The following is a 10,612-nucleotide window of genomic DNA, read 5'->3' on the forward strand; positions in this document are numbered from 1 at the left end:
TAACAGGGAATCCAAAAAAGAAAAAAATTGTAGCAGAATTAAAAAAAAAAAAGAAGAAGAAGATAGATTTCCCATTTGCCCACAACCACCGACCTAAACTAACTAGTCCTTTCTCCCTATAAGGTCTTAACTGAGTGAAGAGAAGAGAATGGGGAGAAAGTGAACAGGGAAAGCATTTTCTAGACCCACATAACATGTTAATCTAGACACATTATCATTTCTCATTTTCATAAAAGTTGTAGAGGAAAGATTGTTGTTGTCCTTGTTCTATAATTAAGAAGCCAAAACCCAGGGGATCCCTGGGTGTCTCAGTGGTTTAGCGCCACCTTCAGCCCAGGGTGTGACCCTGGAGACCCAGGATCGAGTCCCACGTCGGGCTCCCTGCGTGGAGCCTGCTTCTCCCTCTGCCTGGGTCTCTGCCTCTCTCTGTGTGTGTCTCTCATGAATAAATAAATAAAATCTTAAAAAAAAAAAAAAGCTAAAACCCAGAGATATTAAGTCAACTTTCCCAAGATCACATAGCGGCAAAGTTAGAAAGTAAAATCGAAAGGCACAGAGCAGGATCTTTGTTATGAATCATGTTCCGCTGGGAGAATGACGCTCCAGACCCTGCTCCTCATTCCACCAACTCCCATGAGTTGAAGGACAGCTCATGGCCAAGCACGTAACTGAGCCATTACCAGCTGCAAAATCTTTTCTTCTGAAGCTACGGTAAGGTCGTCACTAGGTATACGGCACAGCATCGGGCCTGCCCCTTAGTCCTGGTAGACCTTAAAGGAGTGTACTTTGAAGACGTCTTGTGTTTGGGGAGGAGGTCAGACAAAAGTAAATAAACGAATGATAATCTGAACAGGAAAATGCAGTTCAAAATGGAAAACATGGATCCTCTCCCTTATGATGATGATTCATCTTCTTCTTAAAGAAGAACATGAAATAATCCCTTCTACCTTCATTTTCTGTAAGCCCTAGAGAAAGGAGGCCTTTTAAAGAGGAGAAAAAAACTGACACTTGAGTGATTTTATTGGTCAGCTCATTCACTCGACTGTGCCATTCAGGGAAGAAGAGTTGGACGTGCCCAAGACAAGTCAGGTGCCGGCAGCTACTCAGAGACGGTAGTTAGTGGTCCCAAGGTTCATTTCCACTGTGTATCCTTCAGAGTTGTTACGAGGATAACAGGAAGAGAGGATGCTTGCATCAAATAAGTGAGAGAATGTACTGCATCAGTAAAAAATACATCTGAATGGAACTAATAGTTCACCTGCAATCTATCGTTTACTCAACAGATATTCACTGAACACCTAGTAGATGCTGAAAACTATAAAGATGTCTCGTAGCACCAAACTCTGTTACTAGTTTTTGCTACACACTAATTAACGTGGATAATTAGAAGCGATCTCTTGGATGCTAGAGGTCAAACTGTAATAATTTTATAATTATTTCAAAAATAATAACAATTTTTTAATATTATCAATACGAGCAAGTAGGTTATTAGAAGCAAACAGGCAGCTGGAAACTGCATTACAACCTTTTCCTTGAACCTCAGGTGTTTACGCCAATATAACTAGCTGCCCGTCCCTGGAATAAGGATCATCCCTGACTGCCTAGAAGAGCAGTTTTATTCCATCCCTCCCCCTGACTTCATCCATATGAAGGATGAAGGTATGAAGGTATGAAGGATCATACCTCCAGGTAGTGATCCCTCCGCTGGAGCAGGGCCTTCAGATGAAGATGTCGCAGGTCTATCAGCTAGAAGTTATTCCTCCGCTCTGATTTCAACAGTCTTCCCTATCGTGGCAGGACACCCCCCCTTATGTTGTCCCCGTGAAGGCACTGCATAGTGAGCCAGCCTTCTGTAGTAAACTTTCAGTGATGGGAAGCCTAGCGTAGGACTCCTTGTCCTGAGCAGACAATCTTCTGGGTTTTCCTAATCTTTACTATTCACTACTCTCTTTTTAATTTTTTAAAAATATTTTATTTATTGGGGCACCTGGGTGGCTCAGCGGTTGAGTGCCGCCTTCAGCGCAGGGCCTGATCCCAGGTCCACGTATTGAGTCCCACGTCGGGGTCCCTGCATGGAGCTGCTTCTCCCTCTGCTTGTGTCTCTGTCTCTGTCTCTCTCTCTCTCTGTCTCTCATGAATAAATAAAAATCTTTAAAAATATTTTTTATGTATTTATTTATTTATCTGAAAGAAAGAGCTAGCAGGAAAGAACATGAGTGGGCAGGGAGGGGCAGAGGGAAAGAGACAAGCAGACTCCGCTGAGCCCAGGACCATGAGATCATGACCTGAGCCAAAGGCAGACGCTTAACTGACGGAGCCACCCAGGGGCCCCTCCTTTTAATTTTTTAAAATAAACTTCTAATTTTCAGAAAAGTTTAAATCTGCAGAAAAATTGTGAAGATAGTGTAAAACGTTTCCACATATCCCACACCCAGTTTCCCCTCTTATTATCATCTTACAATTTGTAAGATTATATGTTACATTCCTCACAATTCATCAACCAATATCAACACGCTGTTATTAACTAAAGTCCGTACCTTATTTGGATGTCCTCAGTTCTTGCATGTTGTCCTTTCCTGTTGTGAGATCCCATCTAGAGTCCACATTATATTTCGTCATCATACCTCCCAAATCTTCTATTGGTTGTGACGGTTTCTCAGGAAACTGAATCTTGTTCTCCATCACTTTAACTGCTCTGCACAGTCTTGGCCAGGTATTTTGCAGAATGTCCCTCACTTGGGATTTGTCTGTGTTTATCTCATGATTTTTTTTTTTTTTTAGTAAGATCCCAATGATTAAGTGCCATTTTCACCACATCATATCAAGGGAGGTTGGTAAATGACTTTTTTTTCACCCTTTCCACAAGTTACTCCTTAAAGCAAGTCACTATGCACAGTCCACACTTAGGGAGGGTATGTGCCACCTCCTTGGTGTATGTAGCCACATAAATTATTTGGAACTATTCTTTTTATTTATTTTATTATTTATTTGTTTGTTTATTTATTATTTTTATTTATTTTTTATTTATTTGGAATTATTCTACATAGAATACTTGTCCATCTGTATGTATGCATATGTTCTTTTTTTGAGTTTTTATTTAAATTCCAGGTAGTGAACATACAGTGTAACATTAGTTTCAGGTGTACATTACAGTGACTCAACACCTCCATACAATACCCGGTGCTCATCACTGGTGCCCCTTGGCCCCCATCACCTGTTCCCCCATCCCCTACCCACCTCCCCTCTGGGGACCCGCAGTCTATTCTCTCAAGTAAAGAGTCTGTTTCTTGCTTTGTCTCTCTCTCTTTCTTGGTCCCTTTGATATATATTCAATCATTTGTTTATGTCAGTATGGAATCATGGATTTATTCCTCAAAACCACTGTTTTGTTAAGAGTACCCTCAGCAAAAGAGGGTAGAGGTGGACAGAAGAAGGCAAAGGCCAGTAGAAGGGACGGCACGTCAACCAAAGCTGCTCGCTCGCACACCAACCTTTAACAAAAATGTGCCTGTTTGTCTTTCTCCTCTATTTTCTGTTAACAACAACAACCAAAGCTACAGTAAAAATTTAAATATCACTTGGAAGGCAGCTATACTCCCCACTATACCACCATGGCACTTGACGGGATGAGGACTGGGTGTTATGCTATATGTTGACAAATTGAACTCCAATAATAAATAAATAAATAAATAAATAAATAAATAAATAATAAAATCACTTGGTTAGGATTTCTTTTCAGTGAATGTCATCTAATGAAAGGCCTTTACTTTCTAAACAAATCAGGAAATGACTTGCCCAAAGCCAGTTAGGTAGTAAAGCTGGAAGTTGTTGGTCTTCATTCTAGCCCCCAAGGCAAGATGTCAACCTGCTGTTCATTTCATTCTTTCATTGGAAAGGTAAATTCCAATCTAGATTATATTGGTGGAGTCCTACAGGTGCGTGCTACACGTTAGTTCTAATATCACCTTGAATTTCTCTAGAAATATGCAGTTATTGTTGGACTAATCTTTGGCATGTAGGAAGAGAAATTCATGTTTACCCTCCTCTATTTTCCAGATAGGGACATTGAGGCACAGGAAAATGATCTGCAAGCAGTTGATATCAGCGATTTTTGATAACAGAATTTCTAAAAGTTGGAAAGCCATTCAAAGTAATTACAGATATACAGGCCTGACTCATTTTAAGAAAATCCCAAATCATAATCATTCTTTTTAAAAAGGAAAATAAAGAGAGTTTGCTCTTGAAGAATCTGCCTTCAAAAATTTTTCTAATACAATGGTTATTCGAGTGATAAATTAACTATTTATTTAAAATGTAACTAGATTTATTTTTTAATTTTTTTAAAAGGGGAAAGAAGAAAAAATGAGTGGGAAATATCAGAAAGGGAGACAGAACATGAGAGACTCCTAACTCTGGGAAACGAGCTAGGGGTGGGGGAAGGGGAGGTGGGCGGGGGGTGGGGGTGACTGGGTGACCGGCACTGAGGGAGCACTTGATGGGATGAGCACTGGGTGTTATTCTATATGTTGGCAAATTGAACACCAATAAAAAATAAATTTATTAAAAAATAAAATAAAATGTAACTTGATTTAAAACACACACACAATACATTGGTGCAAGAATGGGAAGCATCCAGGGTGAGGGCCGTACCTGCAGGCTGCAGGCAGAGACAAGGCATTGGCTGGGGGAGCAGGGAACAGGAATGTATTTCCTCCTGCCCAGAATCACTAGCTTCCAGCTATTATCTATCTTTACAAAAATCTATCCTTTTGTCCCAGGGACTTACAAGTTGTCTATTTCTCAGCTGTGGGTACAATTAAAATTTGAGTGTGGAATCTGGGCAGTTGACTGTGTAAGGCCTGACTGAGGCAACAGTCTTTCCTAGAGAAAAATTGTTGAGGAATCACCTAATTAGTTGATCAGTTGTCTCCCATCAGCCAACACGAATATGCAGGTGGGGTGAAGACCCTACAGTCCTCTTCTGGGAACCGGAAAAGAGCTCCAAGCAGCCAAGCTTAATGTCTTATCTTCTTGATTTCCAGAGAAAAAAGTAAGATGTTCACTGTGCCTCCTTCTCCCCCATTTTTCACACCCCGAAGGATTGCCCAGGACCCTGCAGTGACAAACGAGAGTGAGGAAAAGATGGCTAAGTCTCCGGCCAAGACTGGAAGTTTAGGGCTGGGTCCTGACTAGCAACCTGAATAACATACATCAGTACTTTGAGGAGGCTCAGAGTTAATAGCTTGTGACCCAGACCTATTTCAGGAATTGAACCGATTCTGGTATCAGCTTTGCCAAGTAAATGGATGAGTGGGCTTCGTGATGCAGGATTAAGGGGTGAGATGAAGGTGGGACAAAATGAAGGGCATAAACTTTCCATTTAATGGAAAAGTTCTTTTTCAAAGCATGAAGAGGATCACTTACTACTTGGCACTAGTACTGGTATCATTGGAGCTGAGGATAAAACACGGTTATGAAGCATTGGCATGAAGAAGTGAGGAATAAAATAAACTGATGTGTCTACTTACCCCAACCCATATAAATCTCTGCTTCACCCAACCCCATATAAATAAGGGTTTCCTTGTCCTGGCTCAGAATTCAGTTAAGTAGATAAAGTTTCCCCTCTTATCACTGGAAAAATTCTTCCTAAAATCTAAACCTCTCCCTCACCCGTTCAATCTGTGTCCCTGACATCTGTGTAATCATTGACGTGGACAATTTCAGTAATAAAATTTAATTCGATATTCAATGAACTGTATTAGGAAGATCATGTGATGTAAAAACCGCAAAAATCAAGCCTCGGTTCTGACACCTGTTGAGCAAGTAAGAAACACAGAGTCTCAGTTTCCTAATCTATAAAATGGGGATAATACCTACCCCTGCAATAAGTTACTGTGAGGATCAAGTGACAGGAAAGTAGGAAGGTCAACTTCTTCGCTGGTGTCTAGGATTTAGTTCCTTTTTGTCAAGCACCGAACTAGGTTTTCTGGATACCATCCCGCATGCTTTGAAGGATTGGATCCACGTCTGAAGGTCTCAGATGACCTGCTAGTGAGAGCTGTGCAGGGACGGGGAGCCAAAAAGGTTCAGAGTTGGAATTTGGTACTTCGGGTGCTTTCAGCTAATAGTTCAAAGGCGAATAGCACATAGGAGGCCTGACGGAGAGGGGATTTGCACAAGAGAACAAATAGCCAGGAGGAGAGAACTGCACTTTTTCAGAGGAAAAATCAAAGTATTTTCTCCAGTTAAGCCTGCACCAGCCACGCTGATCATTCAGGACCAAAGGGCCCCCGAGGAAGGGGTTTGGAGCCCATGGGCGGAGGGGGGGGGGGAAGGGAACCTATAGAAAAGGGCGGGGGTGCAACTGTTGACTATTCCAGCACCTGCCAGGGATGCCCTGGGGACGCCAGGTCCGCCCTGCTGGGGCCCAGCTGCCACCCAGGCCCTCCTGACATCTAACAATGGGCAGTTGAGAGGTCAGGAGGGAAGAGGGCAGGCATGACAATGAGATTCCGATGCTATAGAAAGAGAAACAATTGGGACAGAGGGAAAGAGAAGCCAAGGGAGCTGGAGCTGTGCAGGAAGGGGTGGGGTGGGGGGGAGGCAAATGTGAGGGTAAAACCAAAACGACTGGAATTTTATGGGGGTGTCAGGGAATGAGGAGAAGAGTCTGTCCTTGATTATTCCGTTCAGGGGAGGAAAGGTCAGCTTGGCCAGGGAACAGGCTCCCTTATCCCCGACCTTGGGGTCGGTCTGTCGGTGGCACCGGCCTGCTCCGCCGCACGAGGCTGCTCTTGTCTCTAGCTCAGTCATTTATCCTTCAGTCTATTCAATGAATGTTTATTAAACTCTCACAATATATCAAGCTCTTTGCAAGGTACTAGGGACAGAGACCCGTAATTTATCCTCTGCTATTGACCAACTAAGAGTCTTCGGGGCGGGGGGCGGGGGGCAGATCCAGGAAGGCAGTGGTGCAGCAGAATGAGGTCGGGGGGCTGGAGGGGGTGTTTTGTGGGTGTGAGCAAGGGAGCCATCAGCTCAGTGAATAAGGGCGCTGCATCCAGCCTGGGAGGTACGTGTGTTGGGAGAAGAATCAAAAACCCTTTTCCAGGACAAGTGACAGCTGAGCTCCATCTTGAAACCCAAGTAGGCGCTGGGCAAAGGAGCAAGGGAAGGCGGGGGAACGGGAAGGTCGGTGGTTCTACAGGTAGAGAATAGGGCAGTTAAGGGTCACCTGGGAAAACACTTGTCGCGTAAGGCCTTGGAGCTTCCGGAGGCCTAGGCTGACGCCGAGCGTAAGTTATTAAGTGTTGGACGGCGCAAATGAAAACTCTGGCTCAAGAATTCTCTGGGATGCTGCAGCTTTCTTGCGTTTGCAGGAAATGGCGTGTCCGTGGTCTCTCATCTGCTTGTGACTCCTCCTTGTGCGCAAAGGTGCACCCCGGGTCCCGGGAGAGGGCTTCCTCGGGGGTTTCCTTAGAATGATAAGGAGACGTTCCTTTGTTTCCATTCATATTTGCTGATAAGGGGACATGTGGCAAAAGTGACTTGGACGGGGCCTGTCAAGAAAAGCAGCCGAAGTCTTAAGTGCACTGGAGGTGACCCCCACAGGTTCTAACCTAGGGGGTCAGGGGAGATGTTACAGGGACATGGTGGGAATTTTTTCCTTCCTACGTGCAAACACACAATTCTGCGATGAAAAGGAAATTAATCCGTAGGCGGCCGTCTCCAGAGACCCGGTATCCAGCTGTGCTGTCCGGTGTGTCACAAGCCACCGTACGAGGCCATTTAAATTTAACTTACTTTTAGTTAAATAAGATTAAAGATCCAGTTCCTCTGTTGCACTGTCTATGTTTCTGGTGCTCCTGTTACAGGACCTTCCTGCGGTTGCAGGAGAGCGACGGGGAAAAACTCGGGCGGAGGCGCGGAGAGGCCCAGGTTCAATCTCTGATTTGTCACTCGCTCGTGTTACGTGACCTGCTAAAGCCGCTTCCCTCCTCTGTGCCTCAGACCTGTCTGTAGGACGCAGGCAGCACCAGCACGACGGTAAGAAGCACATCGTTTTGTTTATGTAAAAAAAAGGAAGACCACTGCCTGGCATCTGTTGGCAGCCGATGGGCATCAGCTATTATGATTATTATCTGCTCATGTTATGCAGCAACCTAAGGACGGAAAGGGCGGAGAAGGTCTCACCCTGAGCTCACTCTACTGATCCGGCAGCCGGGGTCACGGCCGAGCGTCATTTCACATGTGAGCACTGTCTCAGGCCACCGTCCGCGTCCCCCTCCTTGGCCGGGCACCTACGTCTGTGCAGTGGAATCTGACATCCTGGGAACCCAGGGAGCCCAGGGAGCCCAGGGCACTGCTGCTCGCTCGTCTCTCCCTCCCGTTTGCTGTGCCTGATGCCCACTTTCCCTGGGAATCCAGGCTTCTGGGAACAGCTGCAGCTGCCATCCCTGCTTGCAGCTGCTGCTCGAAAACAGGGCAGCATGGTTCAGCGGTGCTCCCTCTCAGGACCGACTTTTTATTTTTTTTTCCATTTATCCTTGAAATCTTGTTGGGTTGTGCCAACTGTGGGCACTGTGTCAGCTGCCCCTTCTCTGTCCCTGATGCTTCTGCTTAGGGACGCTTTGTACTCGGCCTCCAGCTGAGACACACGCTCCAAACTGCAACCCAGTAATTCTATTTGATGGTTTTAGTCATTACCCAGCACTAGTTGTCCCTCGTGGGTCACCTTTCCTCATTCCTCTGCCTCTGCATTCGTCTGTCTTTCCACTTGCCCAGCATGATGGAGACCTCACCTGAGGAGGGGAAACGGGTGCTGATGGTAGTGATGATGGCCAAGACCACCAATTATTGAACACCGATAATGTGCCGGGTCTCATGATGTATGGATCATAATTTTAGATTTAATGTCACGAAAATCCTGCAAGATATTACTGATAAAGATTTTGAAGTTCCAGGAGTTTATGACAGTTTCCCAAAGTTGATAGTATGTGGCAAACCCGGAAATCACAGAGCGCTGGTCAGGCTCACAGCCCCAAAGCATCATTGGGCCTCAAAGGCCATGTAAGCTGGAGACACTTATTCATCCACTCCATCAGTAAACAATGTTCTTGTTTGCTGTATCTTGTCAATAAAGAAGATAGATCCGTGACCAAGTGAAGACTTTCATATTGTAGCGTAAGTCTCCCGGTAAATGGAAAGACTTGGCAACGATAGTCTTTGGTCTTCCCCAAAATGAGCAATGGTGGTGATATTTCTGTTGCCCTGAAGGCAGATACTCAGTGACTTTCCTCAAGGAGGCTTGGTGGACAGTACGGTGGGGCTTTGTGCCGTGGGAATCAAGACACGGGGCTCCTGCCTGAGACACAGCGGAGGAGCGGCTCGCATCTCCTGGAGTGGACTCCACCCTCACCCATTGCCATGGACCCCCCGGCCCTCGCACAGGATCTAAAAAAACTCAAGTCCTCCCATTTGGAGAAGATGCACCCAAATGGGAGCGTCTTTGCTCTTCTTTTGGAATCTGCTCTTTTTTTTTGGAATTCCTACTCTCTCTCTCTTCTCTGCCAGTCCCACTCAGTCTTTATGTTGGTTTATTTCCATCTCTCCAGTTCTGCTTATTTCCTTTTTTTAAGATTTTACTTATTTAATTAGAGAGAGAATGTGTGTGTGTGTGTGTGTGTATGTGTGTGTGTGAGTGGGAGGAGGAGCACAGGGAGAGGGAGAGAGAATCTGAAGCAGATTCCATGCTGGGTGTGGAGCCCAACACAGGGCTTGACCTCACGACCCTGATAGCATGACCTGAGCTAAAATCGACAGTCAGACGCTTAACCAACCGAGCCACTCAGTTGCCCAGGTTTTGTTTATTCCTAAAACCCTCCTTCTTCAACATTTTTTCATTTGTCTCTGTATATTTGCTCCATATTATTGCAACTGGCCTCTCTGGCTTTGTCTAAATAAATAAATATTCTTGTGGTCAAGCTTTTGTTATGTTCAATGGCATGGGAGACATTGGGCAGATAAAACTCATGAAATGTTTGCAGTCTTTTTCATTCACACGTAGATTGGCACAAAAATCACCCTGACAGGAAGTCATGGTTCCCTATTTTTTTTTTTCAAGTGGAAAGGGCGATTTTATTATGCGTAAAATGGACTTAATGTGGCGGGAGCTGTGGACTTAATTTCTTGAGATAAGATGCTTTTAGGCTAATCAGCAGGTGTGTGATGCCTGGATATAAAGGAGCTACAGCAGACTTTCTTGAGATAGGCTCCAAAGGACCAGAAGGTAGGAGGGAGAAACCCGTGCCCTGTCCTTCTGGAAGAGCTGGAAAGGAAGCCAGGTGAGAGAGCGGCTGGGACGGGATGGATGGAGGGGATACTGGAGAGGCAGTGGGTCTTGGCACCCAGAGATGCTTGGCATCCTTGCATATGACATTACCATGACTCCCCTCTTATGAGTCAAGTAGACTTGGACATTATCTGACACTTCTCTCCCAAAGGCACATAAGTTTGTGGGGTGCTAACCTAACATCACAATTCCTAGCACATGTTTAGGTGCCCCCTTAAAAATGTTGCTCTATCTCCTCCCTAGTATACAGGAAGGACTTCA

This window comes from Vulpes vulpes, chromosome 8, assembly GCF_048418805.1.
Source record: "Vulpes vulpes isolate BD-2025 chromosome 8, VulVul3, whole genome shotgun sequence".
In the NCBI taxonomy this organism is placed as follows: domain Eukaryota; kingdom Metazoa; phylum Chordata; class Mammalia; order Carnivora; family Canidae; genus Vulpes; species Vulpes vulpes.